General features: G+C 42.8%; 1 long non-coding RNA gene across 1 annotated transcript; it reads left to right on the forward strand.

The window, feature by feature from the left end:
• The first annotated feature begins 9,142 nt into the window (after nt 1-9,142).
• LOC135233802 (uncharacterized) lies at nt 9,143-9,844 on the forward strand. Its single transcript, XR_010323940.1, has 3 exons — nt 9,143-9,343; nt 9,440-9,611; nt 9,752-9,844. It is a non-coding gene; the product is annotated as an uncharacterized LOC135233802 (long non-coding RNA).
• Nucleotides 9,845-26,929: the final 17,085 nt, after the last annotated feature.

Below are 26,929 nucleotides of genomic sequence, written 5' to 3' on the forward strand. Positions count from 1 at the left end.
TCCTTTTGCCAGGAGATGGCGCAGTTTGTCCACCAGGGCCCTTGCAGCTTCTCTTGATGTGAGGCTCTGTAGACAATTATCTACATAGAATGACCTCTCAACGGCAGCTCGGACATCCTCCTCTGGCTGGCTGTGGTCCAGCACATGCTTCTGCAAAGCGAACGTCGCACAGCAGGGACTGCAGGTCGTTCCAAAGGGAAGTACTTGCCACTCGTATACACGTGGTGGGCTATCTTGCTTCAGATCTCTCCACAGGAACCGCAGCAGTGGCTTATCTGTCGGGAGGAGCCGCACCTGGTGAAACATCCCACGGATGTCACTGCTGAAGGCAAGGGAGTGCTCTCGGAAGCGCAACAACACTGCCAGCAGCGAGGGACCTAAGGGTGGGCCTGGAAGGAGGAGTTCGTTAAGATTGTGTCCTTGATACTGGAAGGAGCAGTTATACACCACTCTGTTCTTTCCATTGTGCTGGACTATGTGGTGTGGTATATACCATGCCTCCTCGGTGTTCTCCACTTGATGTGGCTCCAACTTCACAGCATAGCCTGCCTCTTCTAACTTGTGAATCTCTACCCGGTAGGCAGCAGCTTGTTCAGGGGCCTTCGTCAACCTCTTCTCTATGCCTCTAAGTTGCGGCAGCACAGCTTCGGGTGTGGCTCGTAGCTGAGGCATGTTCTTGACCCGTAGGAGGGGTGTCGCGTAGCGCTCAATGCCGTCGATGTTCACTCTCACGGTCTGCTCTTGAAGGATGCGCACAGCTTCCTGGTCTTGTCGTGATCTCACAGCTGACTTCTCGCTGCGATAAGGAAACACATCCATCTGCCACAACCTCTCCACATGAGAGAACAGGTCAGTCAGGGACGATGTGGAAGTGAAGAGGCACTGTGTCACATCGCGGCTGTGCTTCATATCTTCAGCTGGGCCTTGCAGAGTCCACCCCAGGCGTGTCTTCACAGCGGCTGGCCCCCCACAAGGTCCCAATCGAACAGGCTCAATGGGTGTAATGAGGTGTGTGCAGTCAGAGCCAATCAGCAGCACTGGATGTACTCCGTTCAGCGACTGGAGAGGCAACCCGGCTAGGTGTCTGTACTTCTGCTGGAGTGTACTGATAGGATAGGTGTGCTCTGCCAGCCCCAGCTGCTCCACAGTGAATGCACTTTGAATCCTAAACCTCCTCTTAGGCTCAGCAGCAGGGGATATGGTGAAAGATACGGCCGCCCCATGGAGTACCTGCAGCTCCTGTCTGACTGTGCGGAGCTCCAAATCCTCCGGCTTCCCTTTAAGGCCTAACTTCTTTGCTGCTGCATGTAGAAGAATGGTCCGCTGTGATCCATCATCAAGCACAGCATATGCCTCCAGTGACCTGTCGCCGTTTCTTATGATGACCTTGCTGATCTTCAGGAACACTTTACAGTTGTATGAAGGGCGGTCGATGTACCTGACTTCGCTGGCAGTGTTCACGAGACAGTTCTCTGTGGTGGCTGTCGCTGGCGCTTTCCCTTCTGCTCTCTCGTTCACGTCATGTAGCACAAGCAGGTGTTTTCTGCTGCACGTCTTGCAGGGGGCCTTCAGTGTGCACTTCGCCGCTTGATGTGCCGCGGCCGCAACGCCAGCACCTGTTATTGCTTCTGATCCACGACTCCTTCTGCTCTCTATTCAGCTGCTTGAAGTTGGCACAGCTGTTCAGATAGTGGTTGGTGTTGTCGCAGTATGGACAGTAGGCGTTCCTTTTCTCCATTACACCGTGGCTGTTGGCGGGAGGCTCCGGTGCGGGCGGGGGTGCTAGGGCACGCGTCTCAGCTGCCTTCTCTGTGCCCAGGAGGATGGTGGTGGTCTTGCTCACATGCTTTGAGTCTCTCCGGTTCTCCTTCTTTCTGATGGATGACTCCACTCTACTGTAGCTGATACTCTTCACACTGTCCTCTTGCACCTCCAGCTCATATTCCAACCAATCTGCTAAATCTGTGAGTGTGGGGATGGCTACTCTCATGGGGTGGATGAATCTCTTAAAGCTGGCAGTGAGGTCATGGGGTAGCTTACCCAGCAGTCTGGATACGTGGGACCCGCACTGTAGCTCGACATGGCCTCTCTTCCCCAGCTGTTCTAGCATGCCCACCAGCGAGCGCACACGGAGAGCAAACAGGCGAAAGGCTTTCACATCTCCGCTGCGGACATCTGGGCCGTCCATCAACTCTGCAATGCGCTGCACAGCCAGCTTGTGAGGCTGCCCATACATTTTGGTGAGAGCCAGCATCGTGTCTGTGTAAGGCTGCCTGGAGTTGCTGTAGGAATCAGCCACCAGCGAAGCCTCCTCATGTTTCAGATGGTCTGTGAGGATCTGGAACTTAAATCGCTCCGTGGCGTCACGTGGGATGTTCTCCAGTGCAATCCTCATCTTTGAGAACTCCCTCGGGTCTGGCGACGTCAGGTCTGGGATCGATGGCTTAGGACCTCTGTAGGTACGCTCTGGAAGGGTCGGCGGCTCTACATAGGGGGAACAATGTGGGAAGTATTCTCTCTCTGTTCCATCTGTGTACCCATACCGTGGCTCACGTGGTGTGTAGAATGGCGACGGCTGGGTTCTCTGGCCATACTGGTCTGCCCGGGAGTAGCTTACTCTGGGAGGGGCAGAATAATATGGTAAATAGGAGCTGTCTTGTTCAGTCTGGCGTGAGACTCTGGGGCAGGAGAGCTCCTCTGCTACCTCGTCACCAAAGCCAGGAGGGGGGAGGTGCGCTTCTCTGTGGTATCTCTCTGGCCCATGCTTGTCTGTGCTCGACAGTAAGCGGGAACGTGGTGGTGGCGGTGGGTTGACAGGTGAGGATGGGGCTCTTCTCTCTGTCGCCAGTCTCTGGAACTGTTGGCGGAGCTCAGCATACTCTTGCTTCATCTCCTTTAATGCTACAACTAGTTCAGGTAACTGGCTGGGCACATGGGCGCTAAATGCGCATGCGCAAGTGACCGAAAGTAGGTCAACTCCCCAGATTAACGTACCTTACTTAATTGCACTAGCGATAAACTAACTAATAATACTAATTTCGCTTCCATTATGCATCCATAAACATAACCACCTCACAAAAAGGGCGATCCATTTACTAAATAAAATCCTAAGCATTATTAATAATCTTTACGCCATCTAGCATTTGTCAATGCACACGGTAAACAGGCTCAAACCGATTACAACGGCACAATGCTTAGTTACAGAACAGTAAATGCAACAGTCGGGAAACCCGGAAGGCAACTTACGGTTTCATGAACACACAAAACACCTTAACTAGCCTTATTACAGAAAACAGAACAGAGAACGTTAAGCTAGAAGTTCTTGTGAACTTGCGTTCGGCTATGCTGTACCGGAGCTCCCGTTTTTTCCTCTAATTTTCTTCTCGCGTGATTCAGGAGGCACTCCCGCTTCCGGCCAGTGATTGGTTAATCAGTCCCCACCTCTTAAAGGAACAGGACAGCCTTTTTAACACCAGCTGTATAAATGGATGCAATGTAAGTGCTATGTAAAATGTTTCTCTGGATAAGAGCATCTGCTAAATGCCTGTAATGTATGTAATGTAATGTGTGCGGCCCATAGGTTTCTATTGGTGTTGCTGTTTCCACATATTATATAGAGCATGTTCGGCTAGAGCCAATGTTCATTGGATCTGCATCCAACTGCGTCGGAATGTGTTGAAAACTCATAAATGGCAGAGAGATTGGAGCTGCAACATCAACTCCCTCCTGGCTGGCCTCCCAGCATCAGCCACCAGACCCCTTCAGCTCATCCAGAATGCAGCAGCACGTCTGGTTTACAACCTCCCTCGTGACTCCCACGTCACTCCCCTCCTCATCTCCCTCCACTGGCTACCAGTGCAAGCTCGCATCCGGTTTAAGACACTGGTGCTTGCTTTCCAAGCAGTCAAGGGGTCAGCTCCTGGTTATCTGCAGAAGATGATCAGACCCTACAAGCCGGCCAGATCGCTCCGATCGGCTACTACAGGGCGGCTGATTCCTCCCCCTACACGAGCAGCAACAAGGTCTCGACTCTTTGCAGTTCTGGCCCCACGATGGTGGAACGATCTTCCAGTGGAGGTCAGAACAGCAGAGTGTCTGAGCACCTTCAAACGGAAACTCAAGACGCACCTCTTCTCTGTATACCTCTCTCCTCTTCCCTAAACCCTCTCCCATAACTATTAAAAAAAAAAAAAAAAAAAAAAAAAAAAAAAAAAATTTTTGGTTCAGACTATCTTGTTTCTCCTTACTGTATGCTACTATAGTAAAGGCTTTTTATCTGCATTTTATTCAATGGACTTAAGTGGACTTGATCCTGAGTTTGGTTACACTGTTGTAAGTCGCTCTGGATAAGAGCGTCAGCTAAATGCCTATAATGTAATGTAATGTAATGTAACAAAGGCGGAAATTACAACACAAGGTCAAGCAGGCGCCAAGCTTGGAGCCTTCAGCAGCGGTGCACCAGCTCTCAGGCGCCTTCATCAATATCGCAGCACCTTCAAACAAACCAATGACAGCACTGGTGAGAGAGAGAGGTGTTGGTCCTGACACACAGATCATTTCACAATATTGCCACCTATTTCAGCGTATTGATAAATCAGCTTGTGATAATGCAAGTGCAAGTTTGGATGTATTGCTTGGGGCTTGTATGAAAAAAAAGTCTGTGCTTTGATGGTCAGCCGTGAGTAATTTCTACTGATTGCCACCTATGTTGGAATGATAAAACCATGAATATTTGTTGATATATGATATTTAAAAATTCCAAATATATACCTTAATATACATATGTATGTTTCTGAGGCAATCCCTATGTCACGGCGCGGGTAGGGGGAACCCAAACGCAGAGGGAAAAGAAAACACAAATCCAAAATGGGAGGGGAACAAAGACTTTACTAAAGACAGGCAAACAAGCAGGGAACAGACAAGGCCACAAAGGGAAAAAACACGAACTCAAAAAATCTCTAAATAACAGAAAACAAGAGGAACTCAAACACGGGCAGGGCAGAACACGGTCAGGGCAGAACGCAGGCAGGCAGAACACAAGGGCAAATTAACAAGTCAGGAACAAAACAAGTCAGGAACAAAACAAGTCAGGAACAAAACTCAAGCAGGCAGGTACATGGAAGTCAGGGAACACACACAAGTAGGCAGGTACATGGAAGTCAGGGAACAAACACAAGCAGGCAGGTACATAGAAGTCAGGGAACAAACACAAGCAGGCAGGTACATCAAAGTCAGGGAACAAACACAACTCGGGAACAAACACAAACAGGTAAAAAAAAAAACCGCAGGCAGGTATAAATGGTCTGAACATTAAAAGGCAACAAACACAAGGAACCAGCACCCGAGTCAAGGGAACAGAGAACTTAAATAGACAGGGGTAACAAGACACAGGTGAACTCAAAAAACAATCAAACCAGAAGGAGGGGATAAGACAGGTGGGAACAATGATGGGATAACGAGACAATGAAACAATCATACAATTAACAGGGGGGGAGCAGGACACAAAACAGAAGTGCCGCCATCTGGCGGCCCAACAGGGGAAACACAGACAGGAAAACAGGACCATGACACCCTACCGATATGTTTTCACTATTTAAATCTTAAATCAGATATTCATACACATATGACAAGGCAATCAAAACATTTTCATCTCTTGCACTACCACACATCATGCAGTCAGTTATTACTCTAATACAGGGGTCCTTCCCTATGGAATACAAGCAGATTCTTCCCTGGGGAATACAAGTACTTTCCCCCACAGGTATACAAGTTATTTATAAAATCATATAACGTAATGGCAGTATTTTCCCCCTCTTTCCCTTATCTGTTCTCTTTTCTAATTTAACTATCAGTATTTAGTTGTTTTTCTTACTATTGCTGTGATTCTTTTACAATTTCATTTTTTGATGTAATCCTTTTGTTCTAATTCATGTGATTTTGTTTCTTAAGATGAGGTACTAGTAAACGCCCTGTAGGGTTTCCAACCTCTCCAGCATATTTCATTCTGTAAATTACTTTTTGAACTTACTTTTGTTCGTGCAAATAAAAAACAAACAAGCAAATAAATAAATAAATGTTTTGAGAGTGTGGGATTGAGTAAAGTAAGGTTGCTACTCTGGTTATTATATACTGTACCTTACATGCTCTTTCTTGAAGTAATTTTAAGGCTATATGGATGCCAAAACTACAATATTGGTAATGTTACACTAAACAAATCCAATCAACAATGAAATTGCCCATTCTCATTCTTGGCTGTTTCTGTAATCCACCTGCTTTGAGATACATTAGGAAAAAATGTACCTCTGTGTATAAAATGTTGACTGAACCAAAAGCTGTAGTATGAAAAATATTGTAATAAAAATGCCCTGCCAAAATATAGGTAACTTAAAAATTTTATTCAATAACTTACTCAACTGTATTTGGAAATATACCATATTCTACACAAAGGTAAAGATTCAACTTTTCTGTAAGGAGTGGTCTTTTTGCTACATCTGGTTTAGGAGTATAATTCTACAACCCCAATTCCAAAAAAGTTGGGACAGTAAATGAAATGCAAATAAAAACAGAAAGCAGTAATTTGCGACATTGACAATTAACCCGTTTGCTAAGGCGAGCAAAAAGGGCCCGAAGATGAGCCTGGTGCTCATTTCTGGAGACGCTGCCACAAGGATGTTGTCTAGATAAACATAAAGGAAATGCATGTCGTGCAAAACGCTGTCCATCAGGCGCTGAAAAGTTTGGGCTGCGTTTTTTTAATCCAAAAGACATCCGCAGAAACTCGAACAACCCAAACGGGGTTATTACAGTGGTTTTAGGGATGTCTTGCGGCTGAACGGGAACCTGATGATAACCCCTGACTAAATCAACCTTTGAAAAAATCACCTTCTCAGCCAACTGGGCCGAGAAATCCTGAATATGAGGTGTGGGATAATGTTGTCCATCAAAACAGGTCCACTGCTCGTTTGCCAAAAGTGCGAATTGTGCTGCCGTTAACTGCCTCCAGAGGTGGTCCCCGGTCCCCGGACTGCACATCCAATGTAGACACAGGGAGGATGGTGACCTATGCGCCCGTGTCGCAGAGGAAACACCGCCCAGAGACAGAGTCTGTGATGAAAAGCAAACTACTAGCCTTGCCGACACCCACTGCAGCTAATGGGCGCCGGCCTTGCCGTTTCCCGGCACAAAGGAGCATGGTGGGCGGCACTTCTTAGCACGTGAACCAAACCTTGCATGGAAGTAGCAAAGGCCCGGTATGGGTTGGTGTTGGGCAGCGGCGATGACATTAGCCTCGTTAGCCGGCGTGACGGTAGGACAAACTGCCCTCACTGCGGGGCCAGGCTGACGGTTGGTGTTTAAACCATCAGCCCGGCCCCGAGGTCCTTCAGCAAAGAACCCGCCATAGCTGTGCGCAAATACCTAGGCATCTGCTGCATGAACAATTTCCGAAAAATAAAACAAGGTTGGTGGTCGCCCAGGAGTGTCAGCATATGATCCATTAGTTCAGATGGTTTGGAGTCACCTAAACCAGGCAGTGTAAGGAGCTTGCAAGCACGCTCAGGTTCAGACAATTCATAAGTCTCTAAAAGGAGCTGCTTGAGAGACAAATACTTATCTTCCTCAGGAGGGTCCTGAAGGAGGCTTAATGCACACAATGCTGTAGAGCTATCCAAAGCAGCAGCGACGTAGTAGTACCTCGTATCGTCCTACGTGATGCCTCTTACCACAAACTGAGCCTCTGCTTGAGCGAACCAGACGGCGGCACACTCCTGTCAGAACACCGGGAGTTTGAGAGCGACAGCTTGCGTTGTCATCTTGTGCAAAAGAAAAACTCCGGAATCGTCCGAAGAAACGCCTGGGTCATCAATGTAGGGTTTAAATGAAGGAGGTAAGCCGTTTGGTTTTCATTTAATGACAAAATGACAAAAGCTGCTTTAATAGCATAAACTGAATACGTGTCTCGTGCCCCCTTCCTAGCTGACCGAGACCAGCTAAATCAATGAATGAACTCACATCACCTCTATGGTGCGTCTCCAGTAACAAACTTTAATCTAGTCTCCCTGTTTTTGAGGCTTACCAATGGTTTACATCTTGTGGTAAACCCTCTGTATTTACTCTCGTGAAGTCTTCTCTTGATTGTTGATTTTGACACAGATACACCTACCTGCTGGAGGGTGTATCTGTGTCAACTGTTGTGAAGAGGTTTTTCTTCGCAAGGGAAAATATTCTTCTGTCATCCACCACAGTTGTTTTCCATGGTCTTCCAGGCCTTTTGTTGTTCCTGAGCTCACCAGTGCATTCTTTCTTTTTTGAAGAATGTACCAAATAGTTGATTTGGCCACACCTAATGTTTTTGCTATCTCTCTGATGGGTTTTTTGTTTTTTTTCAGCCTAATGATGGCTTGCTTCACTGACAGTGACAGCTCTTTGGACTCATATTTAGAGTTAACAGCAACAGATTCCAAATGAAAATGCCACATATATTTATGGACCTGACTGTATACCTTCAAGTACCATGTACAGCAGGGAGGCCAAAGACTGAATGTCTGTAAGCCCACTTTTATGTTAGTCTTTCAACTGACCAACAGTCGCCTACAGGCAAGTTTCATACAGTATTCCATTCCTGCACATTAACATCTGCATAATTTTTGAATACACTGTTTATAACAAATTTGCTAACAGTCACTTATTAACTTTTGGAAAGGTCATTCAGGAAGGCTGAGGCAGCTCAGGGTGAAGGATCAACAGAGCAGGCAGCTAAAGTCAGGTCTCCATTAGAGGACTTAAGAGGAAAGCATAAGAACAGGTAATTCATTATTTAAGCCTAGTTTAAGTGTTAGGGACATTACTACAAAGACCTCATGCCTGTTACTCTTAAAGCCGCAATTGATGATGCAGCACCATGGCTGCCCCACAACTTGTGAATCTTAGTGATTGTATGTGAAAACAAAATCCAGGATTTAAGAGGAAAGCATAGCATTAGATAATTCAATACAGACAAGCACCAACTCAAAATTCAGCTACTGTAGACAACAACATCATATTGTTGGCCGTATATCTTTTCCCCATTAATACTAGAGAAATGTGATTGTTTCATGAGTGGTTCATAATGCTATCTCACATCTTGTTTATGACTTCTGGTTGTTTTTCATTACATTACATTACATTACAGGCATTTGGCAGACGCTCTTATCCAGAGCGACGTACAACAAAGTGTATAACCATAACCAGGAACAAGTATGACGAAAACCCTAGAGAGAAGTACCGGTCCAAGTGCAGGGAACAACCGCATAGTTCAACTTGGACCCTGAAGGTTAAACTGATTAACACTAACACAACGAGAACGGTAACAACGCAGTCTATGGAAAAAAAAAAAGAAAAATATACAAGCAGTAGTTAAGACAGTTAATGCACCTAAGTCACCTACGAAACAGCTGCCTAGTTACAACCCTAAGCTTACAGTCATTTACAGGGGGGTAGGGAGGGATGGGGAGAGGTGCAGCCTGAAGAGGTGAGTCTTCAGTCGTCGCTTGAAATGGGTCAGTGTCTCAGCTGTTCTGACCTCCACGGGGAGGTCATTCCACCATCGTGGGGCCAGAACAGACAGGAGACATGTTCTGGAAGTGCAGGTGCGAAGAGGGGGAGGTGCCAGGCGTCGTGAGGTAGCAGAACGGAGGGATCTGGCTGGCATGTAGGGTTTGAATATCTTGTGGAGGTATGCTGGGGCTGATCCCTTGACTGCCTGGTATGCTAGGACCAATGTTTTAAATTTGATGCGAGCTATAACAGGCAGCCAGTGGAGGGTAGTGAGCAGGGGAGTGACGTGGGAGTGTCTGGGGAGGTTGAAGACCAGATGAGCTGCAGCATTCTGAATGAGTTGTAGGGGTCTGGTGGCAGATGCCGGTAGTCCAGCCAGAAGAGAGTTGCAGTAGTCCAGGCGGGATAGAACCATTGCTTGGACCAGGAACAAGCCAGAATAGCATTCATCTTGAAGTGAGAGAGGGGATAAGAGAGCACATCCTGACCTTCCCACGCCAGCAGAACCACTATTCATGGATGAAGGGAGATGTGGACAGAGAGTACCTGAGCCCCGATTTAAATCTGCTGCGGATGTACCGGCTGTACCAAGAAAAGAACCCAATGTCAACAGCCAAGTTCTGGCTCTATAGGGACATCTTCAAGCAACAGAATTTGAGTTTTGGGCAGCCAAGAAGCGACATGTGCAAAATGTGATGCTTTCTTCACCAAATTAACAGCAGCTACAACAAATTGGGAAAGGATGAAGATTACTGCTGAGAGTGAGCTCCACCACCGGAAAGCTGAAAAAGCATACTCCCAGCTGCAGGCCGATGCAGAGTGGGCCAAAGCTAATGATGACTGCCATGTTATCTGTATAGACATGCAGGGTGTTGTGTATTCACCAAATTTGACACACTCCAATGTGTATTACCAGCGTCAGTTAGCAAATTATAATCTTTGAATTCAAGAGCTGGGTACTGAAAATCCCGCCACAATGTGTGTCAGGCATGAGGGCATCGCCCATAGAGGGTCCATCAAGGTTGCAAGCTGTGTGCAGTCTTCTTTCTCTACCCTGGTCAGTGTTGTGCATGAACGCGCTAAAAGAGCGGCGTTCAATGAACGTGCTCATATTTCTGGTGAACGGTGAACTGAACGTATCCTTTTGCAACTAATGAACGTGAGCGTCGTTAACTCGCGCACTGTTTACCATAGACATATATACATTTGTTCATAAAAGTCTTTCAAATATTCATATGAACTGGCTTCAGCAGTACTTGTAACTGCGTTGCTAAAATTAGAGCCGGTTTCACTAGCCATTCTGACATGCCGGTTGCCGTAAATCCTCGTCGGGTGCCATAAGCAGCATAGACATAACATTTCTCATAGAAAACGTAGTTTGTCCATCTTTCACTTCACAGCAGTGGTGATAAAACTAACAAGAAGTAAGTGCTAGTGTGTTGTTAGCCTTTACTGATCCCCGTATGAGGTTTATATGATATGACATAAGCCAATAGCACTAACCCATAAAATTTGCTTTTTAATGGTCCTTAGTCAGTCGAACAATAAAAATGAAAGCATTCAATTACGGTCAACAGCACCGAAAATTTCTGTTGCACCTTCAATGAACGGCAAAAGTCCCACGATAGGATTGATCATAGCACATCTTTCAGCTGGCGACTGTAATGAAGCCAGTGGTGGAGCCTGTATCAGCTCGCTTGGAAGTATATGAATGTTTTTGAACTTCTGAATAATTTTGTTCATGCAGGCTAAATAAAATTTCCATTGCATCTACAGTATACCTTTACTGCACTTCTTTTTTCACTTTCTGCATAATATGACATATTGTTTAAGTGGTAGAACAAATACTCACATTGTTTTTTCTTGGCTTTTAAAAGTAATCTTGATTCTATAGTAGTATACAGTAATTCATTTAGTTTGAGAAGTGGGCAGTGGCAATGATGAAGAAATGAACGTGAACTAGTTCATTTTAATCTGTGTGAACTGAACTTTGAGCTTGCTCTTGTGAAGTGTGAACCTGCACAACAGTGACCCTGGTCAAGCCCAAAGAATGGAAGCTTATCATCTATAGTGACCGATGCTGTGGGCAAAACAACAACTGGCGAATGCTGAATCTGATGGCGCTGCTGATATCCAGGGACTACTTCACCGAGATAGACCTGAAGTTCATGGTATCTGGCCACTCTTTTCTGCCCTGCGACCCTTCCTTTGCAGGCTTGGAGAAGTGGTGCAAGGTGTCCACACTGTACACCCCCAGTGATGTGATTGACATGATCCGCAAGGCAAGGCAACAACATCCATTCAGGGTCATGGAGATGAAGTGTGAGGACTTCAGACAGCTCCTAGATGCAACAATCAAGCGACCAGCTGGCCTCCTAATCACATCTATGATGTGGTTTAAAGTCACAGGTTTTTCCAAATTTCCTAAAAACATCTCATAAGAAATATGAATATGAATGATTGCTTGCCTGTCACAGAGAACTGTACTAAGAATCTTTATTGAATTCCTTGTTTTTATTGTGATTCATGATTTCAGCTGCTGATCCGTGATGTCTGCACACAAAAGAGAGTCACAGCCTCTATGAGGGATGGTGTGAGGGTTGTTGTGTTGTAGGACCCATGTGCAGAGTCAAACAGGAGGCCAATAGGTAGGTTTCAAACACAAAGATACTTTACTTAAAACAAGGAGCAAACGGGGAACAACATAAGGCTACGAAGGGCAAATCCAAAACTCGAAAAATACTTTCTTAGGATGACACCCAGAGGAACATGAAACACGGGCAGCAAACAACAGGAGAATATAACAGTAGGACCCGGTAGAGAGTGACTGGGAAGCAGGGCTTAAATACATAGAGGACTAACAAGACACAGGTGAGCAAAATGACTGATTAACACAGCTGGAGGCAATGCAGGTGATGACAGGCACAGAGACAAGGCGACATCTACAGGTGCAAGGGAGAAGAACACGGAGAGATAGAAACCAGAGAGAGGGAGAACACAGAAAACAGAGACAGAACGAGAGGGACAGAGGCACAACCGTGAAGATGGAAGTCGTGGCTGGTCACCAAACCCCAGAAAGGACAAGTACCTCCAGCTCCCTCTTTCACCAAGACTTACCCTTGAGCATACGAGAGCCCTCTGCCGATTAAGAAGGAGAAGCACCACGATCTGATGACCATGCCAACCTACATGCCTGCTGCTGCCCAAGCATTTTATGAGGCACTAGAATGTGAAGTTTAGGTCCAGCACCAAATTGCTATTCATGATCTGTTCTGTGTGTGATTCTGTGAGTTAATCTTGTGAATATTACTGAGACTTTTCATCTTTGTTATTGTGTTGGAATAGTTGGCTGTGTGTACGCACGTGTGTGTTTGTCTTGTTGATTTGTGTTTCTGCAATAAAGTGCCACCTTATCCATAATCTGTACCCACAGCTGGTGTCTGTTTTATAGTACAATGATAGTACAATGAAGGGAATATTACATACCAAATACATTCAGGTGATGTTAATCTAGAAGTCAGTATTGTATTGCATTTACCCTAAATTTCCTGACAAACATGAAGGCGACAGGAATGTGCTAAACATAATAGGGTCTTAATTCAAATGGTTCAAGCTGCTATTATGCATGGGACTTATACTGTTCTTCCACATTCCAAAAATGTAAGTTCTAATAACTTCCTTTTTTTTCATTAGCAAAATAAAAACAAATCTAACAGTAAGAAAGGATTGTCTGTAGGATTCATGTTTTAAATGTGGATTAAGTAAGGGGTCCTAGCACAAAAATATTGCTTGTGTTCAGTATTCATTTATCAAAGGCACTGTTTGTTTGTACCGCTGGATTCAGAAAATAAGCATATTTTTACCTAATCCTCATTACAACAGATTGTTTGTGTTGTACACCAAAAATAAAGCTATGTAAAACTATCAATATTCATAAAAACAGATGGGTATCCCAAAAAGTTACTGCCATTAACTGTGCAATGCTATCCCAAATCATCAGTGAACATGCACTTTACTTTAGTGAAATGGTGCTGGTGCAATCGTTCTAACCTTTCAGAAGACTCCTTCAAATACGTAATTTGGAAGCTTCTGTAAAATGTGTATAGGGCTCATTTTTATATATTTCCACACAGTCCAATGTGCACAGTTTGTCAATGAGCTTAATAAACATGTTGTCTGTAAACAAAGTGGCTGAAATGGGTGGTAAAATGCATTTCTCGTATCTTTTTATATAACATTACTGAACAGATTTTCAAATGTCCAAGACAGTTAATTCTTGCTGTGTAGTGGGTTGCAGTGTCATTTTTTGAAGTGGAGTTGGGCTGATATTTTTCACAAAAAGACACAAAAATTTCCAGTTTGCCAAGATAAATCTTTTGTCTGCCATCATTTAAACATCATTCAGATTCAAACATATAAGGCCATTCTATTTGATCAAAGGCTTTCTGCGCATCAAGAGATATAATTACTGCTCCGTCACACTTCCCATGATCAGCATAGATGGTGCTGAGCACACCCCTTACGTTAGAAAATAAAAATCTGCCAGGGGAATACTATGTCCTGTTTAACACATACACACAGACACAGTATATTTGGCTTAATTTTTCAACATTTTCATACAACCGTGTGTACATTTATGAGTAATAAGAAATGAACAAAGATTCCACCAAATTTATCGAACATGCGTAGATACAGCTTTTTTTTGCATCCACGTGCATATATTGACAAATACCAGTCAATCGTAGATGAAAAGCACATTCACTGAACTTGTGAATAGTATGAATTATGTGCATGCATAGGTGCAACCTTTGGACATTGCATATGTAAATTTTAAAAGTATATGTATGAAACTGTTTCACATACACTCACCAGCCACTTTATTAGGTACACCTGTTCAATTGCTCGTTAACACAAATATCTAATCAGCCAATCACGTGTCAGCAACACAATGCATTTAGGCATGTAGACATGGTCAAGACGATCTGCTGAAGTTCTAACCAAGCATCAGAATGGGGCAGAAAGGCGATTTAAGTGACTTTGAACGTAGCATGGTTGTTGGTGCCAGACAGGCTGGTATGAGTATTTAATAAACTGCTGATCTACTGGGATTTTCACGCACAACCATCTCTAGGGTTTACAGAGAATGATCCGAAAAAGAGAAAATATCCAGTGAGCGGCAGTTCTCTGGGCGAAAACGCCTTGTTGATGGCAGAGGTCAGAGGAGAATGGCCAGACTGGATCAAACTGATAGAAAGGCAACAGTGACTCAAATAACCACTCGTTACAACCGAGGTATGCAGAAGAGCATCTCTGAAAGCATAACACGTTGAACCTTGAAGCAGATGGGCTACAGCAGCAGAAGACCACACCGGGTGCCACTCCTGTCAGCTAAGAACAGGAAATTGAGGCTATAATTCGCACGGGCTCACCAAAATTGGACAATAGAAGATTGGAAAAACGTTACCTGGTCTGATGAGTCTCTATTTCTGCTGCAACATTCAGATGGTAGGGTCAGAATTTGGCGTAAAAAACATGAAAGCATCGATCCATCCTGCCTGGTATCAACGGTTCAGGCTGGTGGTGGTAGTGTAATGGTGTGGGGAGCATTTTCTTGGCACACTTTGGGCCCCTTAGTACCAATTGAGCATCGTTTAAACGCCACAGCCTACCTGAGTATTGTTGCTGACCATGTCCATCCCTTTATGACCACAGTGTACCCATCTTCTAATGGCTACTTCCAGCCGGATAAAGCGCCATGTCACAAAGGTCAAATCATCTCAAACTGGTTTCTTGAACATGATAATGAGGTCACTGTACTCAAATGGCCTCCACAGTCACCAAAATTCAATCCAATATAGCACCCTTGGGATGTGGTGGAACGGGAGACTGGCATCATGGATGTGCAGCCGACAAATCTGCAGAAACAGCGTGATGCTATCATATCAATATGGAGCAAAATCTCTGATGAATGTTTCCAGAACCTTGTTGAATCCATGACACGAAGAATTCAGGCAGTTCTGAAGGCAAAAGAGGGTCCAACCCGGTACTAGCAAGGTGTGCCTAATAAAGTGGCCGGTGAGTGTACGTATGTGAAGAGTAAATTTAATTATATCCAGAAGGCGTTTCACTATAGCCAGAAGGTAGCCAGTTCCCGAAGATGTGGAAAGAAGTGCTTTCAACGCTTGTTTGCTTTTATTTTCCCTGAGGGTGAAAAGATAATTCTACTTTTAAATTTGTTTTGCATGTCCGAGAACTAGTTAGAGCTTCGATGTTCTGGTCAGTACACATGCTAATTAATCCAAAGCATTTTTCACAGAAGTAGTCTATCAAAAGCATTGTTCATATGCATATCAAAACCATATATGTCTCAGAACCAGTGCAATCGTAGAGAACAACTACATTTATTCAAACCAAATGCTATTGTTGTAAAGAATACCCTACAAAAAATTCCCGTTTAAACCAGCCTAAGTTGGTCAAGCTGGTTTAAACTGTTTTTAATACTTCTTGCAGGTTTTAGCTGGATGACCAGTTGTTCACCAGAGTTCTGGAACTTTCTTACAGTTTGGCCACCAGCTTACTCTACCAATTTAACCAGCTTTAACCAGCCACAGACCAGTTATGACCAGCTAGAAGTGTTGAAATCACATCTTTAGAATCCCAGCTGGTCTTAGTTGGATTGAAATGGTATTAAATGATGATTGTACAACAGTCAGCCTAATTATCTTTTGTTGAGTAACTATGCAGTAGATTTTCTTTCAACATTGCTTATTATTCTGACTTTTTGATAACCCCCATATCACCAGTACAGCACATTACTCCAGTAGTATATCAAAGTTAACACATTGCAAACATTTTGTAAGTTCAGCATTATATTGAAAACATGAAATTACAGAAGCTTTCTTACAAAGTAGAGGAATGACTGTACTTCCATTATAATGTTGATGAACGTCTTTTCCCTGTTAAGTTAATTATGATTTTCTTTGGTTTGATCCATCCATCCATCCATTATCTATACCCGCTTATCCTGAGCAGGGTCATTGTGCGAGAGGCAGGAATGCACCCAGGCCATCAATCTATCGCAGGGCACACACATCATTCACTCACACACTCATACCTATGGGTAATTTAGAGTCTCCAATTAGCCTACCTGCATGTCTTTGGACTGTGGAAGGAAACCGGAGTACCCAGAGGAAACCCAAGCGGACACAGGGAAAACATGCAAACTCCACACAGAACGGCCCCAAGCCGAGATTTGAACCCACAACCTTGCTGTGAGGCGACAGTGCTACCCACTGCACCACCACCATGCCACCCTCTTTAGTTTAATGATACTGATAAAATAAAATTGTTGTTTGATACTTACGTATTAACCAAATAATGTGATTCATTGCTCAGAATAGTGTGCATTGTAGTGTGTACATATTGCTCACGTGTCTATTCTGTGTATCCTACCAGTTGCACGAATTACTAAAGGAGAATGGAAAAATGACTTTAAAAGTATGCATTGGATGGGCTCTCCATTCATGGCAGGATGTAAAAATAAATCACCCATTTGTTAATCATTATGAGAACCCAGGTCCCCATGACTTAAGCCTTTTAAATCAGTACTTCATTCATTTCAACGGATTTAGTTTTTTCTGATTTCTTAGGCGCTATCTTTGAAACTATAGGCTATTTTTGCTCTCTACACATTAACCACAAAACCTTACACCAAACCAGCAAAACATTATACATATCTTGCAAAAGCAAACAATTCTTGCAAAACTCTTCAAACTCTTTTAAAAAATTGTGTTTTTGCGTCAATACAGTACACACAAACCATCATTTGAATAAGCACACGAAGCACCAACTATGCACTGATAGTATAAATGTAAAACACTTGTGGCTTTTGCTTTTTCTGTGTAGTAAACACACATACACACAGGTATCCAAATGCGTAAAGAACAGATGTGTATTCTGAACATAACACACTATCAATACAAATAAGGGGGAAAAGTTATATTTTTTTTCCTCAAAATGTTCTACCACTCCTCAAACAACAAACGTGCAGTAGAAGAAAACAAAACCTTTTGTGTTAGAAAAAAAGAACAGAAAGAAATTAGGCTAAATCTCGCCTTCTTTGTGGGTCTGGTCCTCCTCTAGTTCTCACCCCTCTTACTTTCTGTCCAATATTGGCCTCCATTGTTGTCCAAACCAAATGTTTACCTGTGGCCTATTTATAGTGCTCAAGCTCTGATTTGTAAGTGAACTCATTATCTAAAAGTGTTTTCTCATGTGTCAATGTGGAAAGGCAATTGGCAAAATAGTGTAGCAATGTAGAGAACAATGTTTACAGTTTTGCTAGAAGTGTGTTAATAATTAGCAAACTGAATGTAAAGCAGTGGTTTGCATTTACAGTTTTGCAAAAAGTGTGTAATAAAATTACGAACTGAGTGTAAAGCAGAGAATGTACATTCAGTTTGGCACACTTGGTGAATGCATTGGCTACAAGTGTTAATGGTTTCAGAGATAGTGCTTCAAGAATCACTGTTAGTGTTTAAGCATTCAGAAAAAACTGTAATAACCTTCATGTTTAATTTGTGATCTGTGTATATTACTTGTTTAGTTAATAACTCTCAGTATGTATTACACACTATTCCACAAACCACATCATATACATTTGTATTTACAGCACCCTAGTATTGTTGCAGCAAATATTACATGTGTTGTGGTAGCCCACTGGCCATCACACAATGACACTGTTGAGGAACCAACAGGGTACTTAGTTTCAGGGCCCAAGGCCATCTGATGGATACATGTCCATTTCACAGATCTTAATGTTTTGGCATCATGCCACCAAGACAATGATTGACCCCTTCTGACTCTGACTCTCCACCCGCTTCTATCCCTTCCCTGAATTCAAAAATCGCCCAGTGTTGTGGTTGCCATGTTGAACAGATGGATCAAGTGAAGAATAAATGAACTAAGCTGTGTCAATAAAAAAATATTGTAATATATTCTTTTTTTCATATAAAACATCAGGCTGTAAGCTTGCGCCTGAACACAGCCTAACATGTACTAATCAAGTATAGTAATCAGCCAATTGCTGCTCTTGTTTCAGCATCAATGTAGATGGTAGAGAATCACAGGAAATATTCACTTATGCATTTTAATGAAAGTTAACATCTGCTGAACATAGAATTGTAAAGAACAATAAAAACTAAGAAAAACAAGCTTTACAGTTATATGGCTCCATGGGACTGTATCACAAACAGAATTACTGAGTAAAACCCAGAACAGCTCTTTTTACTTCACTCAATGTTCCAGATTTGGGAGGGTTCTGGGTTTTACTCAGTGCAGTTATCCAGCTGAGTAATCCTGCTTTGTGATAAGGTTCCCTTTTGTTTTCAATCTCTTTCCACACTGGGAGAGTAATACTACTTCTATGAATTCTGAAAGAAAATAAACTCAGAAATGACAGCAACTTTTGTAACGATGAAAATAAATAAATACAGTCCATGGAACATAACCCCAGAAAATCCATTGTTGATTATAAAGCATCTGTGTGACTCCAGGTGTGTTTCCAATTTGTGCTTCTGGCTAGACTGGTATACAGTTGTTGAAAAAAATGGGCAAGGGGTACCACCAATGCAATTATTCTGTCAAAGTTACCTCGCGTTGACATTAAAATGTAATGAGAATAACGTTTAATTAACAAAAACAACTTTTAATAACTTCAGCAAAATTAAGTAACGTGTTTCATTTTCATGCTGACATATTGATGTTTGTCATCTAGCAAGCTCATATTAATCAGGTAGCGTTAAGTGCTTAGCCTCAATTTTAATACAGTTTTGATCTTGCTATAATGAGTAATAAAAGACATACTGTTTAATTTACTGACAAACAGATGCCATTTTCAAATAATATTTGGAACAGTCTACCCAAATACCACAACTTTTGTTTCCTTGCTTGCATGACCAACAATAGAAACATGCGGGTATAATTGCCGCAAAAATAAATAAATATAACTAATCCACAAATAAATGCAGCTGATCCACAAATAAATGTAGCTGATGTACAAATAAATGCAGATCCAGAAATAAATGCAGTAGATCCACAAATAAATGTAACTGACCCACAAAGCTGTCTTTACACAGAGCCTAAATACCCGGTAATTGGCAGAGCTGTACTGGTATTGAGCTGACCCGGTAAATACCATAAGCCAGGAAAAAGGCGGGGTAAAATAACCTGGCTCTGACCCACCTCACGACATAGGAAAAAAGTCAGAGCTGACTCAATATTTCTCCAGTGTAAAGTAAACCTGCAGAAATGTTGGTGCATTGCTATGGGAACAATTCACATAAACATTCCATCAGCTGTCAGCATTTGGCATGAGTTCCTTTGTGTCAACAGTTTCAGCAGTAACATAAAAACTATGGTGTGAGGGACAGATTAAAAGGACCAAACAAACTGATGGCCACTGGAGAGGATAATAATTGAAAATAATTGGACAGAAATGGAAGTCAGAGAATTATAAAATATAGGAACATAAACAAATTGACAGTAAAGTTAATGATTCCAGTGTTTATCAAACAATCATGGAAAAACTGAAAGCTCGGGGAATAAGGCAAACAAAACAGTGAGTTACCTCTGTTCGGAATCTTCTCCTGTGTGGAACCAAGTCGGAAAAGGTGCAGTAACACACTGAGGACCACAAACCAAAAAAGGTTTTATTTCGATGTGCAAAGGGAGACTCACCACACTGCCACGACAAGCGTTTCATACGAATCTCAACGAGACAGCCACAAGTGAGGGTTTCTGTTGAGAGGTGTGGTGATTGCCTAGTGTGAACCTTCCCAGGAATGAATATACATTGCACCAGACTTCCCGGGGACACCCAAATGGTCTGCTGCCAGTCACACCCCTTTGATCTGTGGTTATTGTATATCCTTATTAGCAGTGATATAACTCTATTTGTGGCCATTTGTCTCTAACAATGGGAAGCAGTCACAGAGTGTGAATGTGGGAATGTGTATTCAGAATGAAGTTAAGACACAGAAAGCAACTTAATTGTTCAAACCTATCACCTCAAAAATAAAAATCAAGAGGACATATATAATCTATATATAGCCTATATATATGCCATGTAATAATTATGGGATCAATTCCGGTTCTTCTGAGCAGTGTAAAGAGAAAATACCACGTAAAAGGCGATAAAAGATTGACATTTGTGCATTGCCTGTCACTTGCATTTACTAGTGGATTTTCGAGACAATCCTTGCGGCACAATTTGCAAAAAATCCACAAACAGGTTTTTTCCCACTGAGTCTAGTCAAGACAATCACATTTTAAGACACGTTTTCGTTAATACCCATGTTACTTCGACCAGTCACAGCAAGTATACACTTCAGGATTGTGTTAAATAGTATCAAGACAACTGCTTGCGGTAATTTCTATCTCTTTAATCAACAAATGAAGCCTTCAAACCTTAAACCAGAGTAAAATCACATCATCTTATATTTGTACTATCCCATTAGGTTTGGAGAGGTACAGCTGTGAAAAACAAGATGAACTGTACCAGGTCATTCTACTATCAAAATCTGCAACTAAATATGGAATTAACATACAACCTTAACATTGGTTTTATGTAGAGATGTCCCTTTCAAGATGGTCTTGGACAATCCATTTGTGAAATATACATATTTGTGACACCTGGGTACCTTCCGAGACAGCTGTGCGTAAAACCACACATGCTGTTCACGGCATTGTCTGCCTTTTTAATACATTCTGGCTTGATAGTAAATTATTTTACCCAGTAGGTGACCATATAAGGTTTCCAACAATGTATGGCATGTCTAATTTTACTTTTGGAATAGCGATTTATCCAGAATAACTAAAGGTTTTGTTTCATCATTGCCAAGTTACACATTCAGCGTCTGCAATAGCAGTAAAAAACATGCACCTGACGAGATTTAATCTTCTGAGCGTGGCTATGTTGCTGGTAGACCTAGACCTGGAGGAGAAGAATGCCTAAGAACACAAATAAGATTTCATCCTCAATAAACTATGACAGTTCAAAATATTTTGGTTACATGCAATATTGTTTTAATGTCGTCCCATCCCCATACAACAAAACATTACATACTGTAAAGTACAGAAAAACAGAAGAGTTGATGATTACACATTTAGGTAGGGGCCACAATGTTTTTGCATTGTTTTTCAATGTTTCAGTTTAAACCATTTTAAGGGGCAAACTCATATGCTTTACAATAGACAAAAATAATATTATTCATTTTTGGAGAGATTTTCGATATGTTTTTGGACCCCCAGATATTTTAGACCTGTCCTGATCAAAAGACAACAATTCCCTTGAAAATTATACATAAGTGAGTTTCTTGAGTCAAAATATACAAGATTATGTTGTGATTTACACCAACTTAAGACATTTTGGAAAGATTTGGAGACACTAAGGGACACCAGTATACACTGCTTAATATTTGCTACGAAGTTCTTTAGTATATCTGCATATTATCCTCAGATTTCGCACACTTGTGGGCAAGGAGTTTATGAACCAGGACATGTATGGTTTTACCTGCTTTATATATGGAATCCCACAGTATTTCATTACAAACTAAAAAAGAACAACTTCATTTTTCACCAAGATAATTGCATTTGTGGCACATTATTTCTACCTAATTTATTAACATAAACTAATGTAAGTTATTGTAAATGGTACAAATGTCTTGCTTCATTTAAGCCATTGTCTCTGTGATGCTCACACCCAGAGTTATAAAGCTTTAAATAGGGCACACCCTAAATGGACATGGATTAGACAGATTTGGGCATCCACGCCAAAGGGGTTACAAAGCCTGTTCTTGATCTTGGTGATATGAAAAAACTGCATAACCATCTCAAATCTTCTTATAAATTTTTTTTTAAATGCTTAAAAATGTTATTGTTAAGCCACTTGTTGCCTATCTTAGTTGAAACCTTCCAGTTCAAGACTAAAACTGCACTTGTAAAGGCTGCAAATATTCTCATTCTGTCTTCAAACTGCAACACTGAAGCTATACTAGTGCTAATTGACCTAAGTGCAGCTTTGACGCCGTTGGTCATGAGATCCTATTGGACAGACCTCAGAGCTGTATTGGACTACAGTGACAAGACCCTCAAATCATACTTATGAGGTAGGACCCAGTTTGCTCAACTAGATTAAAAATCCCTCAAAGGTGCACATAGGACTGTCTTTTATTATTTTCCTACACAAACAAAACAGGGTATTTATAGGCAACTTCACTAAGTCTAAGGCCAATCCTGCACACACATACACACACACAAGATACTACAAAGGGGCATAAGAATGACAAAAGTTTTAAGGTTGTTGACAATAACTAAAAGGGAGTGGAAATAAAATTTGATCCCTCTGCCCACCTCACCCACACCCCTAACCCCACCCATCCAACAACACTATCATCATGCTTGGACAAAGTGTGTGGTGGAATCCATCTACATGCAATCATTTTTGGCAGCTGTGAGGACAGCAAACTATATCCTCTGGGATAAGGAAGGACATACTATCATTTAATATCAAGTGGTAGCAAAGGAATGTGTGTGCAAAAGTGTTTAAAAAGCCATTGACCAAAAGTCCATTACCTTGGGGCATTCCCATATCATATGGAGCCAAGTATACAGTTTCTTGAATTCATCCTGGAATCTTGAGCCTGGTGGCAGTTAAAGAGACGCACACCTGCTACTTGGGACCATAGAGGGCATGGCTGGATTATGGACCGGGCCAGTGGGGCCAGTGCCCCGGGGCCTCGGACTGCCAAGGGGCCTCCAAGCCTCAGGCCGCGAGCGGTGCGTGGCCTAAGACTTCCGAAGGAAGTTGAACGCCAGGGTCCTCAGTGCGCACAGCGCAAGCTGACCACTAGGCCCCTGGATGCTTATAGCGTGAGCTAATCACTAGGGCCCCCCAGACCCCTCAGCGCTTACAATGTGAGGGCCCCCAGACCCCTTGGTGTTTAAAATGTAAGCTGACCACTAGGGACCCTGGGCCCCTCATCGCTTACAGTGTGAGGGCCCCTAGGCCCCTCAGCGCTCACAGTGTGAGGGCCCCCAGGCCCCTTGGCGTTTAAAGAGTGAGCTGACCACTAGGGCCCCTAGGCCCCTGGAGCTTAAAGCGTGATCTGACCACTAGGGCCCCATGTCACCTAAAGTGTGAGGGTCCCTGGGCCCCTCCACGCTTAAAGCAAGAGCTGACCACTAGGGCCCCCAGGCCCCTCGGTGCATACATCGAGCATAACACCTGGGCCCACTGGTACATACAGTGCATGCTTGAAACGAGAGCCTCTCGGAGAGTACAGTGCTGTACAACTGAGCCAGTTTGAAGGCTGTCATATTAAGTTGTTTGTTATTTGACTGACCGTAACTAGCTATCCCTTTATTTTAGATAGCTGCCCATATGATTCTGCTTGTTAACAGAAATTAGTTAGCTCATAGGTGTAGATGTCGCGGCAGACACAGGGGAATACGTCCCCCTCAATATTTAGAACACATGCATTTGTCCCCCCCAATAAAAACATGAAAGAAGCATTTCCACCATAAATTCATGCAGAAAAGGCACTAATCGGTGCATAAAAATTCACCAGAATGCAGGAAATTAAGTGTTTGATGCTGAAAATTTCCTGACCCCCTGCTTAATCTGTGCCCCCAATGTTCAAACAAAACCTATGCCACTGAGTTAGCTAGTTTGCCAGCTAGCTGCCCTTACAACCAAATTAGCTGCACTAAAAAGCCAGCTAGTTAACTAGCTATCGGCCTAAATCTCAGCTGTCTAACTAGTTAGGTGGCACATAATTTAACTAGTTAGTTAGGTGGCATTTGTTCGCGGGTCATCTGTGTGAAAGGGGTGTAAGATAACGGGGTAGCTAGCTACAGTGGGTTGAATAAATGTTAAAACAGCATGCCATAGTCATGATGCTTAAATCAAAGCTACTAGCTAGCTAACTATTAATGCTATTAGTTCAAAACATGGGATGCTGTGGCCGTGGGAATAAAAACCTTATTGAGAGCTTATTAGCTAGCCCAAATGAACAAGTGTGATAAATGCACATTGTGGTTTTGTTACACACTAGCGCACTGTTTAGTGCTTATCATTTAATATTGTTGTTGGGGGGGGGGGGGGGCCTCCAAAAGACATGTGCCTAGGGGCCTCACGGGACCATGATCCGGCCCTGATAGAGGGACTACACTATGCAAAATGTTCTATAATTTCTTTAAAATCCACTACACGCCAAGATATTTGTGGGCGATATGATATGTCTAAGAGAATGCCCAAGTCCACTGCTGGAGTGCAAGCTTGGTTCAGCCAGAAGAGGATGTGTGTTGCAACAGAGGCACCCATAGCATTGCCTATAGACAGGCATTAGAAATCAGTCCTAGGGCCATTTTAGCTCCCCTGTGTATTTTTGCTGCTAGAAAGGTCCATAGCGTATAGCCTCCCAAGTACCGAACTTATCCGAACTACTTCGCAAGGAACTAAAAGGTTCCAGCCCATTGTTGTCTGCGTTTCCACCGCGGTCTAAAGTCCCGCGAAGATTAGGCAAATTAGCCCACTGACGTATGAAAAAGCGACGTTGTCGTCGGTCCACGATTTCTTCTGTAACCCCATACTACCACCGAAGTAGCCTACATTATTTTCTAATAACCGGGACAGCCCAGAGGGGTTTATTCCACTTATATACAACGGGTTACCAACAATGACTATATATGGTTACTTTTGTATTTATTGATTTTTATTGATTTAATCACCTGAAATTGAAATATTCTTCCGCGGCCGTTTGGGCATATTTTACCATTGTCAAGCAAAACTGTAGTTGGTAGTTGGACTTGGACCGTTGTTATGCAACAAATAGGATATAACAGGCCAATAGTCAGATTGTAACGGTTTTATATATCCTCTCAAACACATTCATTATGTTTTTATGCGAACATTCACTTTCATGTCTTGACATCCGAGGCGACAGAATGCATTCACATTCCACAAATAACTGGCAACAACAGCAGAAAACATGCACACATCGTAAACAATTTGTAAATTACGCAGAACTACCGCATACCTCACATAACTGTATCAAACGTTTTGAGTCAATTACAACGGGCTAACACTGAAAATCCGGAAGAAAATACTCAGCAACCGAATTAAAACGTTTGAATGTTTTGGTACGTAATATGCTGTCCCAGCACGAATGCTTAACATTTTATAAAACGAATACTAAAGCAAGAAAACAAGAGAAGAGCACACATTATAATTCCAAGATGTTGGCAGGCTATAACCAAAAGTAGGCTACTGCGCCGCATAACATACAAGTTTGATTTCAAGTTATTATGAAAATAAATCGGTTTGCGGCTGCAGATTTTTAAAAATAGCGGTTGAAATAAAACACTGCGAGTAGCCTAGTTGACCAATTAGAAATTTTCAGCGCTTGCGCCCCACCCCAAAAGTTCCGGTACTTTTGGATAGTACTACCCCCCGAACAGGGACTTTTTTGGGGGTAAAATAAAGTCCCCGGAACTTCCTGCGGTCGAAACGCACTGAGTTCCTCAAAAGGTTCCTAGTTTCGGGGTAAAGTCCCTGCTGTGGAAACGCGGCTCAAGTGACCAGCAAAACCAATAAGTGTGTAGCACACTGGCTCCCTGGGAGGTTGCACCAGCCATATACATGTGCTCAGTAAAACCCCTACAAGAGGCTTGAGCTGACAAAGTGCAATTCCAGGAAGCACTGATCTGCACTAGAATTTCTGCCATATAAGGAAGACGATGGCATTGTGGGGGTACAACCTTCCTCAAAAATGGCTGCCACAGCAGAACATTTTGCCTAAGGGGGGTCCAGCCACTCAAGCCCCAGGCATTTCCTTTCTATAATGGCAGATACTGTATCTCAGAATCGACAAGGTGCTTCACATGATTTTTTATGCCATCATTCCCTGAGGACTTGGAAGAGAATGTACAGCACATCAGCTTTAGACATGTTGAGTTTAAGAGGATGGTCCTCCATCCAGCACAAGATGTCCTTCAGGAAAGCTGAGATGCGAAGTGAGACTTGAGTGTCAGCTGCACGTAATGAGAGGAAAGGCTGAGCATCATCGGCAAAGAAATTTTACAAAAATCTGGGAGGAGATGACAGACCCAAGGGACTGCATATAAAGGGAAACAGGAGGGGGCCAAGTACAGAACTTTGGGGACATATTTGCAAAGGCTCTTGGCCTGCGACAAGCCACCATTACCAGGAAAATTCATATAGGAGTGATACATGACACCAAGGTATTAAACCAAAGTACAATGTGTAAATTTACACAAGAATTAGAAACTATATTATTCTACATAAATAAAATTAAAAAAAAAAACAAAGGAACCA

This window comes from Anguilla rostrata, chromosome 10 (genome assembly GCF_018555375.3).
Source record: "Anguilla rostrata isolate EN2019 chromosome 10, ASM1855537v3, whole genome shotgun sequence".
Taxonomy (NCBI): domain Eukaryota; kingdom Metazoa; phylum Chordata; class Actinopteri; order Anguilliformes; family Anguillidae; genus Anguilla; species Anguilla rostrata.